Source organism: Bos taurus, chromosome 23, assembly GCF_002263795.3.
Source record: "Bos taurus isolate L1 Dominette 01449 registration number 42190680 breed Hereford chromosome 23, ARS-UCD2.0, whole genome shotgun sequence".
NCBI lineage: Eukaryota > Metazoa > Chordata > Mammalia > Artiodactyla > Bovidae > Bos > Bos taurus.
This window is the reverse complement of record NC_037350.1, coordinates 4,547,855-4,565,808: the sequence shown is the minus strand read 5'-3', so window position 1 is coordinate 4,565,808 and position 17,954 is coordinate 4,547,855. Positions and strand designations below refer to the sequence as shown.

The 17,954-nt window shown below is 38.2% G+C and overlaps 1 protein-coding gene across 1 annotated transcript in view; it reads right to left on the bottom strand.

Moving 5' to 3' along the window:
• BMP5 (bone morphogenetic protein 5) overlaps window positions 1-17,954 on the bottom strand; it is a 144,212-nt gene that overhangs the window by 48,935 nt on the left and 77,323 nt on the right.

The window sequence follows — 17,954 nt, the reverse complement described above, 5'->3', positions numbered from 1 at the left end:
AAGCTATCCACTCCAGTATTCTTGCCAGGAGAAGTCCATGGACTGTATAGTCCATGGGGTCACAAAGAGTCAGACATGACTGAGCAACTTTCACTTTTCCCATGGATTGAGCTATGGATCTACCCTGACTTGCTTTAACATCATCTGTGTGCACAAGTTCCCTGAGGGCAGTAACAGCTATGAATATAAACTTGTATGTTTTAGAATGATCTCCATGGTGTTACTGTTACTAATATTTACCAATCTTAACTTTAGTATTAACTTTACAAATGTATGAGTATCTGTATAATGAATTATTTTATTATTTCCTTTCTATAGGCAGCCTCTGAGGCAAATGCTACATATTTTTGACATTTAATCTTTTTCTAAATTTATTTTATCAAAATATAGTTGATTTACAGTGTTCTTTTAATTTCTGCTATACAGAAACAAGATGCAGATCTTGCTATATGCAAGAGAATATAGCAAGATCTTGCTATTAAGCAGGATCTTGTTGTTCATCCATCCTCTATATATCAATAGTTTACATCTGCTAATCCCAAATTCCTACTCCATCCCTCTGCCATTCCCCCTCATTCTTGGCAATCACAAATCTGTGCTCTATCTGACATTTAGTCTTTACAATAGATCTCTTATATTGATGAAATTGAGGCTCAGAGAGTTTGGTGGTAAAAACAAAGGAAATCCATCAAAGTAGAACAGAAATATACTATCATGCATTGATGATGGTGCTGAATTTGGCAGCATGTCATTCATGAGGAAGATCAGAGCTATGTCATAATAAGTTATGCTCTATTGTTCTATTGTATTTTCCATCAATCTGTATCTTAGAAGTCACTTCAAAGATGGCTTGCAAAATTTAAACAATTAATTTTGAGTAAAATCATGTACATTTATTATTTCCTTAGGAAAAAAGTCATCAGTGATCATTAAAAACTGAACCGTAAAAGAAATAAAGAATCTCAGTCAATATTTTAGAGGCTATAGCTCCATTTCTTTACTTAAACTTGATTTAAACCATCCTTCCATTAACCTAGAGAAGTTAAAATAAATGTATTAATGATGCAATCAATTAAATTGACCAGCTACCATACACCCAAAAATGCAGCTTTCATTCTCCTTCATAATTTTCTTACCAAGGAAGGGTTACAGACACTTTTTCACATCCAATACAGGACTCAGTTTGAGTTACTGCAGATATACAACAAGCATATAATACAATGAAATGAAAAGATTAATTTTTTCCCAGTTGAAGTTTAAGGATCTATCATATTCACACTGTGGTTGAACAAAAGTAAAATTCTCCCTGCCTCTCGTAACTTGAAAAATGTACCAAATAAACAAATCTAAGAAAAACTGATTATCTTTAAAATTTTGATATATTTTAAAACTATTTTTGAGACTGTTATCTTGGAATTAATTTAATCACATTGCTAACTTCCTAAGAGAAGGATCCACCTTGCAGTTTTGAAACTACTCAAGTGCTATCCTGATTTTATTTGAAATGTGGTAAAGGTGTTCTGAAAGAGATGGGAAAGCAGACCACCTGACCTGCCTCTTGAGAAAACTATATGCAGGTCAGGAAGCAACAGTTAGAACTGGACATGGAACAACAGACTGGTTCCAAATAGGAAAAGGAGTACGTCAAGGCTGTATATTGTCACCCTGCTTATTTAACTTCTATGCAGAGTACATCATGAGAAACGCTGGGCTGGAAGAAGCACAAGATGGAATCAAGATTGCCGGGAGAAATATCAATAACCTCAGATATGCAGATGACACCACCCTTATGGCAGAAAGTGAAGAGTAACTAAAAAGCCTCTTGATGAAAGTAAAAGAGGAGAGTGAAAAAGTTGGCTTAAAGCTCAACATTCAGAAAACGAAGATCATGGCATCTGGTCCCATCACTTCATGGGAAATAGGGAAACAGTGGAAACAGTGTCAGACTGTATTATTTGTGGGCTCCAAAATCACTGCAGATGGTGACTGCAGCCATGAAATTAAAAGATGCTTACTCCTTGGAAGGAAAGTTATGATGAAACTAGACAGCATATTCAAAAGCAGAGACATTACTTTGCCAACAAAGGTCTGTCTAGTCAAGGCTATGGTTTTTCCAGTGGTTATGTATGGATGTGAGAGTTGGACTGTGAAGAAAGCTGAGTGCTGAAGAATTGATGCTTTTGAACTGTGGTGTTGGAGAAGACTCTTGAGAGTCCCTTGGACTGCAAGGAGATCCAACCAGTCCATCCTAAAAGAGATCAGTCCTGGGTGTTCATTGGAAGGAATGATGCTAAAGCTGAAACTCCAGTACTTTGGCCACCTCATGCAAAGAGTTGACTCATTGGAAAAGACCCTGATGCTGGGAAGGGTTGGTGGCAGGAGCAAAAGGGGACGACAGAGGATGGGATGGCTGGATGGCATCACCAACTCAATGGACATGAGTCTGAGTGAACTCCGGGAGTTGGTGATGGACAGGGAGGCCTGGCGTGCTGTGATTCATAGGGTCGCAAAGAGTCAGACACGACTGAGCGACTAAACTGAACTGAACTGAAAGGTGTTCTAATAAACCCTGCAAAGCATTACCAATCCTTGGCATGATATAAATAAACATTTGAATAACAAAACAGGTCACAGAGGTAAGTTCTGAGAGCAATTTCAGCTAGTTAACAAATATCTTTAGGTGAAAGTGAAGTGAAAGTCAAAGTCGCTCAGTTGTGTCCAACTCTTTGCGACCCCATGGACTCTACAGTCTGTGGAATTCTCCAGGCCAGAATACTGGAGTGGGTAGCCTTACCCTTCTCCAGGGGATCTTCCTAACCCAGGGATCGAACCCAGGTCTCCCGCATTGCAGGTGGATTCTTTACCAGTTAAGTCATCCAGGAAGCTTTACCTTTAGGTAGTTATTTATTATTCTTAAATCGTGCTACTTTTTCAGAAAAAAGCATTCCCAAACTATTAACATTCAAATCTCAAAACTTAAGCAAGTCTATTAGGAAAATAGTTTCAGTTTTAAAAATACTTAGAAGACGCATCAGCCAACAGATCCAAGCAAAGCCTAAATACTTGAATTTCTGTGATGCAAATCGCAAGGCACTGGAAGGAAACCTAGGCAAACAGTATGATTTGAAAAATCTATATATTTCTAGCTCACCTCTGAAAAGTTATAAACGTTCAGTTACCTTCATAAGCTTCATGGTTTCCTATTCTTGAGTAAAGCTATTTTATTTTTGACCCTTAACTTCTACTTTTAAATTTCTCCTCTTTCTTTTTGCATAAAGAACTCTTCTGCATTAACTATAGACAAGAGAATATGCTTTAGGAGAATCAAGTCTATTTTTAACAAGCACAATGTTAATAATTACATAATTTTCAGTCATGCACCAACTCTCATAATAGCATCTTAAAAATAAATTCTATCCATTCTATAGAAATCTAGATGTGATTTCTTTAGAAGTATAAAATTACTCCACTAAAGAACAGTACTTAACTCCCTGGAAATAGCAGAATATTTTGAATTGTCTCTTTAAAGACTACTTTAAAATTACCTCTTTAAAGAATATTTGAGTTATCTCTTTAAAGACTGTTTCCAAGTAATGTGACATTCAGAGGTACTGGAGGCTAGAACTTCAACATACGGATGGGGGAAAGAGACGAGCACAGTTTAACCCATAATACTATTTTTGAAAAAAATTTTAAAAGGCAGGAATAATCCTAGATGTGAGCATTCAGTTTATTGACATTATAGCAATTATCAACACTGAAATGCTTTAAAAAACAAGGAAGTCAATTTACATTGACCAAAATAACTCATAATGACTAAAATTTGTATTTTTATTTTTCAGGTAAAATTTGAACCTTTGTATTGAGTATGATATAGATTTGCATACAAATTCCTCATAAAGCTAAATTAAGCTATCATGCAGGTGTTAAATATAGAGTCACAGAGAACAGATATAGGATTAGCAGCAAAGATAGATATATTAGATATGAAATATATAGATAAATGTAATTACTCACAGGTGAAAAATAATATGTACATGTGTAGATACAGTTAGAGTTCACTACAAACACATGAGCATATTTTACTTCATTCATGACCAGAGGTTTAAACATGTCTATTCATGGGAAATTGGAAGAATACACTTTATTTTACTGACAGAGGAAAGGTTCTTGTACATGTGCCTTGGGAGTCTTGAAATACCAAAAGGGTAGGAACTTCAACTAAGGACTGAGCAGCAGGAGCCAAATTCAGTAAAAGTTGATTTACCATCATCCTAAAGCCACACATCTGAAAATAGTCTTACATATCTAAGACTATGACATTGGGCTTCCCAGGTGGTGCTAATGGTAAAGAATCCAACTACCAATACAGGAGACACAGGAGACATGGGTTTGATTGTTGTCAGGAAGATCCCTTGGAGTAGGATATGGTCACTCACTCTAGTATTCTTGCTTAGAAAACTTCATGGACAAGAGGAGCTGGGAGGCTACAGTCCATGGGGTCGCAAAGAGTTGGATAGGACTGAGTATGCATGCACATCTAAGACTATGACATTAGAAGAGCTAAAACAATTTTTATCATCTTTATATAAATATCAATGTATTATAATGAAGTAAATAAGGATTTAGGGAGCAGACAGAGCTTGAACAATTAAGGAATTCCTCAGCCTCAGTTTCCCCATGCATAAAAAGAGTATGATAATCCCTGCCTTAAAAGAGTGTGTGCAGACCAAATGTAATATAATCTGGATCTCTGTTTGGAAGAGAGGAAAATTATAGTTGAATCTTTTGCCACAAGAGGAAAAAATGAAATTGAAAACATCAAAAGGAAGTAAAGTTATTTATATAATCAACAATAAAATGGTGAAAGAGAAGTAGTCTTCATATTGTTACAGTTTCAATCATATGTACGCATGTATGTGTGTGTGTGTGTGTGTGTGTGTGTATGTATATATATATATATATATGCTGCTAAGTCACTTCAGTCGTGTCCGACTCTGTGTGACCCCATGGACTGCAGCCTACCAGGCTCCCCCGTCCCCGGGATTCTCCAGGCAAGAACACTGGAGTGGGTTGCCATTTCCTTCTCCAATGCATGAAAGTGAAAAGTGAAAGTGAAGTCGCTCAGTCGTGTCCGACCCTCAGCGACCCCATGGACTGCAGCCTTCCAGGCTCCTCCATCCATGGGATTTTCCAGGCAAGAGTACTGGAGTGGGGTGCCATTGCCTTCTCCGATATATATATATACACACACAAATATGTATATATAGAGAGAAAGAGAGAGTAACAGAGAGAAGATGAAGAAGAAGCAGTTATCCAGGAGCATAAACATTCTACTGTCTAACCAAAAAGCTCTAAATCTGGTCAAGAAAAGTTTTGGGAAACTGTCTGGAAGATACAGAGATAAATTTCCAGGCAAAAGTTGAAATACTCTATTTCCATGAGGCAAGAACCTTAAAGAGCACAGTGATATCTCCACTTTTCCCAAACTTTCTCCATTATAACTTTTTCAACTCTTTTCATCTCCTTTGTCTCTGAATAGCTTACCATGGCTAGTAGAAATGGAATGATTACCACCTAAGAAGAAAGCATACATCTTTTTCTGGGTATCCGACTGTAAATACACACCATCTGAGGAATGTGACATGCGGTTCAAGCATGGGACAAATTAACAATGGATGCAAATGTTATTCTCTGGAGTTTATAATGTCGACAGTTTCTATCATGAGCAACTTTAAAAGTGTTAGAATTTGACTTTGGTATTTTCAGATGGTAATTGTTTTTTCTCCCCAAACAAATAAGAAATAATAAGCTTCTGTAAATCTCACAGAACACCCATTTTCAGATTATCTAATTCAATGCTGTGTTTACACTGAAAAGGAATAGATACAAACTGGTAAAATAGTAATATAACATGGACTTGAATGGCAAAAATGGAAAACAAGCTGAATTCCCATTATGAAAATTCAACCACTTTTCTCTTTGCAGATTTTTTTAAATTGCCAAGATACTGATAATATTAGTAGGATTCCTGGCACTACACCATTTCATATTTTTCCCTTGCAGAGAGATCTATGCATGGGCTACTGAATACACACACACATGCACAGCATGAGAGAGTCCCTCACTCAACAAGAAACAAAGAAGTGAGAGTATTACATACACAAACGAACTACTTTTAACTTCCCTAATGAATGAATGATATACCCCGTTCAAGTTCCTAAGAATTCTTCTATGCTATGACTCTTATGACCCCAATGGATATGAAACAGTCAAGGAAAAAAATGAGTTTTTAGGGCATGAATTATTCCCATTTTTAGCTTTATAACGTAAATCTATAGCTAGAGCAGCATTTCTCGACCTCAGCATTATGGACAATTTTGACCAGATCGTTCTCTGTTGGGTGGGGGTACCCTGTTTATGGCAGAAGTTTCAGCAGCATCTTTTGTTACCCCAGCGTTACTACCCGTTGGATGTCAGTAGGCCTCCACCTTCGCCAACAGTGAAACCCAAAAATGCCTCCAGACACCACTAAATGTCTCCTGGGGGTGAATCCTCTCAGTGGAGAACTGGAGCTAGAGCTTGATCTCTGCAAGTGCAGGAACGCACGTCATGCTTGGGTGCTGTCCTGTATTCTCAGAGCCAAGGGCACCGCCCATCTGAGTGTTATTTCCACCGCTCTCAAGAGCCCAAGAAATCCCCCGGGTGTTACTGTCAGTGTGCATCCTGAAGTACGTCCAGAGAAGAGTCACAAATCCTAGAGAAGCCAGAGGGGGAGATGATGTCAATGTGAAACTGACTGTGGATTGGAATGATGACAGCTCAACTAAATATATCCAAGTAGGGGAGGTGGCGAATGACAGCCAGCAGGCCGGCTTAAAATGTGTTTGCAATGGGGCACAGACATTTATATTCACAGTAGAACATTAGGAAGGGGTTGAATTCTACCCAGCACATTTTCTTTCAAAGAAAATGTGTGTATATTTGTGAAAAACATTAACTCAAGGAAAGCACTTAGCACAGTGCTAGACACACAGTGAGTACCCCCTAAGTGGACACGTGCTGACTGCTTTGCTTAGTAGTAGGACTAGTGGCATTGTTCTTACCATTTAATTATTCAATTCTTTATGTACTTAGACAGGTCAATGCTTAGGAATATTTCTCTTAGGATCTCTTTCACATCTCTCCCAACCACCACCCCACTCCCTCTCATTATAGAAGTTTCTCCTACACTATTGATGGGCATATAAGTTGGTAAAGCATGGGGGTTTCTCAAAAAGCTAAAAATAGATTTACTCTATGATCCAGAAATCCCACTCCTGGGGATATATCCAGAAAAAAGCTAAAGTTCAAAATGATGCATGTGCCCGTACGTTCACAGCAGCATTATTCACAATAGCCAACACATGGAAACCATCTACATGTCCATGGATAAGGGAATGGATAAAGATGTGGTACCTAGATACAATGGGATACGACTCAACCGTAAACAAAACTGTGCCACTAGCAGCAACGTGGATGATCTAGTGAATATCATACAAAGTGAAGTAAGCCAGAAAGAGAATGACAAATCCACACGGTATCAATTATGTGCAGAATCTAAAACATGACACAGATCAACCTATCTATGAAACAGAAATAGACTCAGTCATAGAGAACAGATTTGTGGTCGCCAAGGTTGAGGAGACTCTGCGGGGAGGGAAGGAGTGGAGTTTGGGATTAGCAGATGCAAACTATTATATATAGGATGGATAAACAACAAGGTCCTCCAGTCTAGCACAGAGAACTGTATTTAACATCCCATGATAAACCATAATGAAAGAGGATATGGAAAATTATATATATATATATACACTCACACATAACTGAGTCACTTTACTGCACAGTAGAAATTCACACTACCTTGTAAATCAGCTATACTTCAATAAAGAGTCAGAAAAATATACTTAGACATTAAAAAAGTTCTTACTCATTTTCAAAGGCCCAACTCAGGGGTAAATGCCTCTCAGTGGCTTTCCCCAAGGTTCTTCACCCTCCAACATGAATTAATTACCCTCATTTGTATTTCCACAACGCTTAGTACATACTTACATCATACTGCTTAGCGCGTTGTTTTACAGTTATTAAAGCCTGTGTGTGGCAAGCCCACCTCACCCCCAGCCTCAGGCTATGAACTGTGGGAATCTTACTTACTAGGCTTGTGTGCCCTGCGCTGGCCCTGTGCAAGGTGCTCAGCAAAAGCCCGGTCAACTCAGATGTATTATCTGGAAAATTCAATCATGTGGAAACCTCATTTCCCAATAATGCCAGATATATGAGGTGTGACTGAAAAGTGATGCTTTCTATACAGAATATGAGGCTGTCTGCCTCACACGAAAAGATTAAATAAGTGAAATGATGCAAAGCATGTTACATTTTTACCAAGAAAAATAAAGATTTGGATAAATATCAGAACACTCTTTTAAATGGCACACATTTAAATAAGAGTATGAATAAATGAAGGAGGTGGGAGATGATAGGAATAAAATATATAATTTTAAGTGTTTTGGATCTTACTAAGATAAATAAGTGTGAAAAGAGATGACATCATGTGTCTGTCTCTTTCATATTTGATTACATAACACTATCAAAGTATTTATAGAGTAGAGGGTTAATAGATCAGACAGTGTCTTGAACATAAAATATATCTATAAAGCATAAACCTAAATTACTACAAGGACCCCCACCCTGACACTCCTAGACGATACCTTAGGGGAAGTAAGCTTTAAATTTGCGAAATTATATATATGCACACACATACATGGGCTTCCCAGGTGGCGCTATTGGTAAAGAACTTGCCTGCCAATGCAAGAGTCATAAGAGATGTGGGTTTGATTCTTGGAGGGAAGATTCCTTGGAGAAGGGCATGGCAACCCATCCCAGTATTCTTGCCTGGAGAATTCCATGGATAGAGGAGCTTGGCGGGCTACAATCTATAGGGTCACAGAGTCAGTCATGACTGAAGCAACTTCACACACAGACACCTACATACACACACACACACACACACACGTGCACAATTGCAATATGAAATGCACTGCCTTAAAGAGTACAGCCTGCATTGACTTTTCAGTTCTTTGTTGCTGCTAAGTCACTTCAGTCGTGTCCGACTCTGTGCAACCCCATAGACGGCAGCCCACCAGGCTCCCCCGTCCCTGGGATTCTCCAGGCAAGAACACTGGAGTGGGTTGCCATTTCCTTCTCCAGTGCATGAAAGTGAAAAGTGAAAGAAAAGATGCTCAGTCGTGTCCGACTCTTCGCAACCCCATGGACTGTGGCCCACCAGGCTCCTCCATCCATGGGATTTTCCAGGCAAGAGTACTGGAGTGGGTTGCCATTGCCTTCTAGAGTTACACTATTACAATCATTGATCATATATCGAACTATACATTTGATCAACTGCTTCAAGTCTAGTCATCATTTCCGTTGAAGGCTCAGTCATATACTTGGTAATACAAGAAATAATAATCTTGTGAAACAAGCAAAATACAAATGGTATAGTTAATAACATTAGTGGAATTAAAAGTAAATGTTTTAGCCATGAGCCTCCCTCACTAGTGTTTTTTAAAGATTGTCAAGACTAGGGAATGGGTCACTTAGAGCAGAAATCTGATTTTTCATGTTGTTCAAATGTGTTGCATTAAAGGATTTATCAGGTACAAAAATACAGCATTTAGTTTGAATTATATGCCTCTTGATGAAAGTGAAAGAGGAGAGTGAAAAAGTTCAGAAAACTAAGATCAAGGCATCTGGTCCCATCACTTCATGGCAAATAGATGGGGTAACAGTGGAAACAGTGTCAGACTTTATTTTGGGGGGCTTCAAAATCACTGCAGATGGTGACTGCAGCCATGAAATTAAAAGATGCTTACTCCTTGGGAGGAAAGTTATGACCAACCTAGATAGCATACTCAGAGGCAGAGACATTACTTTGCCAACAAAGGTCCGTCTAGTCAAGGCTATGGTTTTTCCAGTGGCCATGTATGGACATGAGAGTTGGACTGTGAAGAAAACTGAGCGCCGAAGAATTGATGCTTTTGAACTGTGGTGTTGGAGAAGATTCTTGAGAGTCCCTTGGACTGCAAGGAGATCCAACCAGTCCATTCTAAAGGAGATCAGCCCTGGGTGTTCTTTGGAAGGAATGATGCTAAAGCTGAAACTCCAGTACTTTGACCACCTCATGCGAAGAGTTGACTCATTGGAAAAAGCTCTGATGCTGCGAGGGATTGGGGGCAGGAGGAGAAGGGGACCACAGAGGATGAGATGGCTGGATGGCATCGTCAACTCGATGGATGTGAGTTTGAGTGAACTCCGGGAGTTGGTGATGGACAGGGAGGCCTGGCATGCTGCGATTCATGGGGTCGCAAAGAGTCAGACACGACTGAGCAACTGGACTGAACTGAACTGAATAACACAGATGATGCTGTAAGGTGTCAAGGGTCTTGCAGTTGTGTAGCACTGCCTTTCTCATCATAGAGATCTCAGAATTCAATAGGCTAATAGCCCAGTTACTATCATTTAAGGCTTATTGTCAAGGCTTAGATATAGTCAATTACATCCTCCAACCCCATTGAAGGCACACACACACACACATACAAGCTGCTAAATGGTCATACCAGTATAATACAGATCTTTGACCCATTGGGATCATACCAATGGTAGATTGGTTGTGGTTACCTGTAATTTGTTAATATGTACGACCTTAAATTCATGGGAATCCCAGACTACACCTTTGTATCATCCCTGTAGATGTCAAGGCCATAATTTAGTGCCACAAATCCACTGAGTTCTATACCAATCACTCTCTCTAAGGGTAATAACAGGCATAGTTCATAAAGCACCCAGCCTTGTCTCATAATTACTAGATTGATCATTTTTAGTATTATTTAACCGTTCCCAACATAGAGGAGCCTTTAAACTTAAATGACCATAGCCTGGTGTTAACCATATAGATCCTCCCCCATAATTGTAGGAGTTTTCCTTTTAATAGATGAGAAGTTAATTTTTCCTTAGTTGAATTCAAAACACTATTACATCTTATACTATATATGAGACAGAAGCCTACAAGGACCTACTGCATAGCAGAAGGAAAGTGCTACAGTTAATATATTTTAATAACCTGTAATAGATGAGAATGTAGAAGAAGATGTTGGGCTTCTCTGGTGGCTCAGATGTAAGAATATGCCTGCCAAATAGGAGATACAGGTTGATCCCCAGGTTGAAAGAATCCCCTGGAGAAGGAAATGGCAATCCACTCCAGTATTCTTAGCTGGGAAATTCCATGGACAGAGAGGACCCTGGCAGGCGATAGTCTGTGGGATCACAAAAGAGTCAGACACGACTTAGCAACTAAACAACAACATATATGTATGTATAAATGTATGACTGAATCACTTGGCAGTTCACTTGAAACTAACACAACATTATAAATCAACTGTATTTAAATAAAAAAAATTTTTTTTAAACACTAAAGGAGTACATCAAGGCTATATATCGTCACCTTGCTTATTTAACTTATATGCTGGGTACATCATGAGAAACGCCAGGCTGGATGAAGCACAAGCTGGAATCAAGATTGCTGGGAGAAATATAAATTAACCTCAGATATGCAGAGGACACCACCCTTACTGCAGAAAGAGAAGAGGAACTAAAGAGCCTTTTGATGAAACTGAAAGAGGAAAGTGAAAATCTGGCTTAAAACTCAACATTTGGAAAACTAAGATTATGGCATTCAGTCCCATCAGTTCAGGGAAAATAGATGGGGAAACAGTGACAGACTTTATTTTCTTGGGCTCCAAAATCACGAAGATGGTGACTACAGCCACAAAATTAAAAGACCCTTGCTCCTTGGAAGTATAGTTATGACCAACCTAGACAGCATATAAAAAGCAGAGACATTGTTTTGCCAACAAAATTTCATATAGTCAAAGCTATGGTTTTTCCAGTAGTCATGTATAGGTGTGAGAGTTGGACTATAAAGAAAGCTGAGTGCTGAAGAATTGGTGCTTTTGAACTGTGGTGTTGGAGAAGACTCTTGAGTGTCCCTTGGACTGCAAGGAGATCCAACCAGTCCAGACTAAAGGAAATCAGTCCTGAATATTCAATGGAAGGACTGATGCTGTAGCTGAAACTCCAATACTTTGGTCACCTGATTCAAAGACCTGACTCATTGGAAAAGACCCTTATGCTGGGAAATATTGAAGGCAGGGGGAGAAGACAGAGAATGAGATGATTGGATGGTATCACCGACTCGATGGACATAAGTTTGAGCAAGCTCCGGGAGTTGGTGATGGACAGGGGAGCCTGGCGTGCTATAATCCATGGGATCGCAAAGAATTGGACACAACTGAGCAAATGAACAGCAACAACGAAGTACATACATAAAACCCACATGCTTGACAACAGAAGTTTTAAGAGGTGACCAAGACTTGAAAGTGTCTGAAAGTACTAGTTTCTTTTCCCATCTCCATTTCAGTTCTTAAGTTGAGAAATATATGAAGCCACAAATAATTAATACTCCAGAACTAATAACAGCAATTCAGTATTAAAATTAGTTTTTCAAATTGAAATTCTTTGCATTTTAACTGTGATCACCTGATAAATAAAGTATTTTAAATCCATTCTTCTCACTTTCAGAGAATTACAGACAAGGTTTTTAATTGTCAAGAACATTTTCCATAAAAAATGGAAAGAAATAAATTATCTGTGTTCCTCCTAAGCCTCTCGTAGCCTAAGAAAAATAAGAGAAACTTTTTTTTTTTTTAATCCTGATGTTTTGTTCAGTTTAGTTTAGCTCTTTGCCTTTGTCTGCCTGGAAATGTTGAATTACTATTTTGTAAAGAAACATGTAAACCTGTTTCATTATCTTCTTTCACTCAACAATGCTTATGCTTGCTTCTGATTATAAAAATAATTTTTACTATAAAAATTTAGAAAGTACAGAAAGGGGACTGAATTAAAATTTAAAGTTACCACCAAGCTGTTCATGAAAGCTTGCTGCTTCCTTTGTTTTGCACATGAATTTATTTTAACTAATATATGTATAATGTATAAATAAAATTTGTTTCATACTTTTATTTAATTAACATTACAGCCTAAGCACTTTCCAGTGTTACTATTAAATAAAATATCTTTAAAACATAATTTCTTTTTTTAAAAAAATAAATAAAATAAAACACAATTTCTACTTGCTGTATAAAGTGTAGCATTTCAGTATTTCAGAAAACAAAGTACAACTTTTTCTCTTCTCTTTAAAACTGAAATATTCTCAACTTATGCAATGGTAAACAATGATACTGTGATAAACATTTATATGTGAATCTTTGTCTAATTTTCTATATCTCCGATATTTCTGTAAAATAAATTCACGGATAAGCAGTCTCTCATCCGCTTTGACTGTATTTTAGAGGAAAATTAGATTATTTATTTAAAACTTGGGTTTTCAGGAACAAGCTCACAAATAGCTTCAACTGCTCATAAGCTGGATGGTGTTCATTTCATTATTAGACTTAAGGATGTACCATTACCCTTAGTATGAATCAAAGATCAGGTAATTTTTTAAACAAAGTCAACTATCATCATTTTGCTTACTTTATCATGACATGCTGCTGCTGCGGCTACTGCTAAGCTGCTTCATTCGTGTCTGACTCTGTGCAACCCCACACACAGCAGCCCACCAGGCTCCCTCATCCCTGGGATTCTCCAGGCAAGAACACTGGAGTGGGTTGCCATTTCCTTCTCCAATGCGTGAAAGTGAAAAGTGAAAGGGAAGTCACTCAGTCGTGTCCGACTCTTAGCCCATCGGGCTCCTCCGTCCATGGGATTTTCCAGGCAAGAGTACTGGAGTGGGGTGCCACTGCCTTCTCCGTTATCTTGACATATAAGGAGCTGTATACAAAGGGTAACAAAAAGCAGGTGGTTACTATAATAACAGTAGCTACCATTTTCTATTATTTATCTTGACATAAAAGGTAGCTACTGTTATTATAGTAACCACGTACTTTTTGTTACCCTTTGTATACAACTCCCTAAATCCTAATAAAATAGATGCTCCTAGAAAGCTGTTGATATATTTATTAAGTATCAACTCTGGTCTTAGCACTGTGATAAGCACTAGTCCTTCCCACAACATCTGAAATATGTTTATTGTTCTCAAATGGTTATTTTTGCTTAGATTTATAAACTGAAACTTCAAGATGTGCTTTCTCCATATGGGAATTCTGAAGACTGTGCTGTTATTACTATGCACTACCATCGTCTACAATGACTTTGAAATCCTATATAGAAACGTGAAATACACTACGAAGTGTATGTGCCCTTTCTTTTTTTTTTTTTCCTTCCTCTCTATTTTTTTTCTTTTTTTTCTTTTTAAACTTTATTTTATTTTTAAACTTTACATAATTGTATTAGTTTTGCCAAATATCAAAATGAATCCACCACAGGTATACATGTGTTCCCTATCCTGAAACCTCCTCCCTCCTCCCTCCCCATACCATCCCTCTGGGTCGTCCCAGTGCACTAGCCCCAAGCATCCAGTATCGTGCATCGAACCTGGACTGGCAACTCGTTTCTTACATGATATTTTACATGTTTCAATGTCATTCTCCCAAATCTTCCCACCCTCTCCCTCTCCCACAGAGTCCATAAGACTGTTCTATACATCAGTGTCTCTTTTGCTGTCTCGTACACCGGGTTATTGTTACCATCTTTCTAAATTCCATATATATGCGTTAGTATACTGTATTTATGTTTTTCCTTCTGGCTTACTTCACTTTGTATAATAGACTCCAGTTTCATCCACCTCATTAGAACTGATTCAAATGTATTCTTTTGAATGGCTGAGTAATACACCATTGTGTACATGTACCACAGCTTTCTTATCCATTCATCTGCTGAGGGACATCTAGGTTGCTTCCATGTTCTGGCTATTATAAACAGTGCTGCGATGAATATTGGGGTACATGTGTCTCTTTCCCTTCTGGTTTCCCCAGTGTGTATGCCCAGCAGTGGGAATTGTGGGTCACAAGGCAGTTCTATTTCCAGTTTTTTAAGGAATCTCCACACTGTTCTCCATAGTGGCTGTACTAGTTTGCATTCCCACCAACAGTGTAAGAGGGTTCCCTTTTCTCCACACCCTCTCCAGCATTTATTATTTGTAGACTTTTGGATCGCAGCCATTCTGACTGGTGTGAGATGGTACCTCAGAGTGGTTTTGATTTGCATTTCTCTGATAATGAGTGATTTGAGCATCTTTTCATGTGTTTGTTAGCCATCTGTATGTCTTCTTTGGAGAAATGTCTATTTAGTTCTTTGGCCCATTTTTTGATTGGGTCGTTTATTTTTCTGGAGTTGAGCTGTAGGAGTTGCTTGTATATTTTTGAGATTAGTTGTTTGTCAGTTGCTTCATTTGCTATTATTTTCTCCCATTCTGAAGGCTGCCTTTTCACCTTGCTAATAGTTTCCTTTGATGTGCAGAAGCTTTTAAGGTTAATTAGGTCCCATTTGTTTATTTTTTATTTTATTTCCAATATTCTGGGAGGTGGGTCATAGAGGATCCTGCTGTGATGTATGTCAGAGAGTGTTTTGCCTATGTTCTCCTCTAGGAGTTTTATCGTTTCTGGTCTTATGTTTAGATCTTTAATCCATTTTGAGTTTATTTTTGTGTATGGTGTTAGAAAGTGGTCTAGTTTCATTCTTTTACAAGTGGTTGACCAGATTTCCCAGAAATAGAAAATCTTAACAGACCCATCACAAGCATGGAAATTGAAACTGTAATCAGAAATCTTCCAGCAAACAAAAGCCCCGGTCCAGACGGCTTCACAGCTGAATTCTACCAAAAATTTAGAGAAGAGCTGACACCTATCCTGCTCAAACTCTTCCAAAAAATTGCAGAGGAAGGTAAACTTCCAAACTCATTCTATGAGGCCACCATCACCCTAATACCAAAACCTGACAAAGATCCCACAAAAAAAGAAAACTACAGGCCAATATCACTGATGAACATAGATGCAAAAATCCTTAACAAAATTCTAGCAATCAGAATCCAACAACACATTAAAAAGATCATACACCATGATCAAGTGGGCTTTATCCCAGGGATGCAAGGATTCTTCAATATCTGCAAATCAATCAATGTAATACACCACATTAACAAATTGAAAAATAAAAACCATATGATTATCTCAATAGATGCAGAGAAAGCCTTTGACAAACTTCAACATCCATTTATGATAAAAACTCTCCAGAAAGCAGGAATAGAAGGAACATACCTCAACATAATAAAAGCTATATATGACAAACCCACAGCAAACATTATCCTCAATGGTGAAAAATTGAAAGCATTTCCTCTAAAGTCAGGAACAAGACAAGGGTGCCCACTTTCACCATTACTATTCAACATAGTTTTGGAAGTTTTGGCCACAGCAATCAGAGCAGAAAAAGAAATAAAAGGAATCCAAATTGGAAAAGAAGAAGTAAAACTCTCTCTATTTGCAGATGACATGATCCTCTACATAGAAAACCCTAAAGATTCCACCAGAAAGTTACTAGAACTAATCAATGACTATAGTAAAGTTGCAGGATATAAAATCAACACACAGAAATCCCTTGCATTCCTATACACTAATAATGAGAAAACAGAAAGAGAAATTAAGGAAACAATTCCATTCACCATTGCAACGGAAAGAATAAAATACTTAGGAATATATCTACCTAAAGAAACTAAAGACCTATATATAGAAAACTATAAAACACTGGTGAAAGAAATCAAAGAGGACACTAATAGATGGAGAAATATACCATGTTCATGGATTGGAAGAATCAATATAGTGAAAATGAGTATACTACCCAAAGCAATTTATAGATTCAACGCAATCCCTATCAAGCTACCAACAGTATTCTTCACAGAGCTAGAACAAATAATTTCACAATTTGTATGGAAAAACAAAAAACCTCGAATAGCCAAAGCGATCTTGAGAAAGAAGAATGGAACTGGAGGAATCAACCTACCTGACTTCAGGCTCTACTACAAAGCCACAGTTATCAAGACAGTATGGTACTGGCACAAAGACAGAAATATAGATCAATGGAATAAAATAGAAAGCCCAGAGACAAATCCACGCACATAAGGACACCTTATCTTTGACAAAGGAGGCAAGAGTATGTGCCCTTTCTACCGCTTCTGGCCCTTAAATGTCTTTCTTTGGCAGAGAAACTGGAGTGCAAAAAGGGGGTCCTAGACTTACAGACAATGGCACAGTATAGGATTTTGCATTTATTACACTGTGGCTAGGGCTTCCCAGGTGACACTAGAGGTAAAGAACCCTCCTGCCAATGCAGGGGACATAAGAGACACTGGTTCCATCCCAGGGTCTGGAAGATCCCCTGGAGAAGGGCATGCCAGCCCACTCCAGTATTCTTGGCTGGAGAATCCCATGGACAGAAGAGCCTGGCGGGCTACAGTCCGTACAGTTGCACAAAGCTGGACACAACTGAAGCGACTTAGCACACATGCACACTGTGGATTAACGAACCATTGGCAGTGGAAGCATGTTTTTTTCACATATAAGGAAGGCATTTGCAAGAGATTCTCCCACCTGGACAATGATACATAAAATTGAAGTGTCAGGGATGCATGTGTACATTTGTATGTTTCAGAGATTTAAACAAATAATAAGGAACAAATTCCATACATATTAGCAAATACACAGAAGACAATAAGTATAGCATAACCCTATAGGAGAAAACCGAGAACTTCCAGATATTCAAGATGGATTAAGAAAAGGCAGAGGAACAAGATTAAATTACCAACATCCGTTGGATCACAGAAAAAGCAAGAGAGTTCCAGAAAAGCATCTACTTATGTTTTATTGACTACGCCAAAGACTTTGACTGTGTGGATCACAACAAACTGGAAA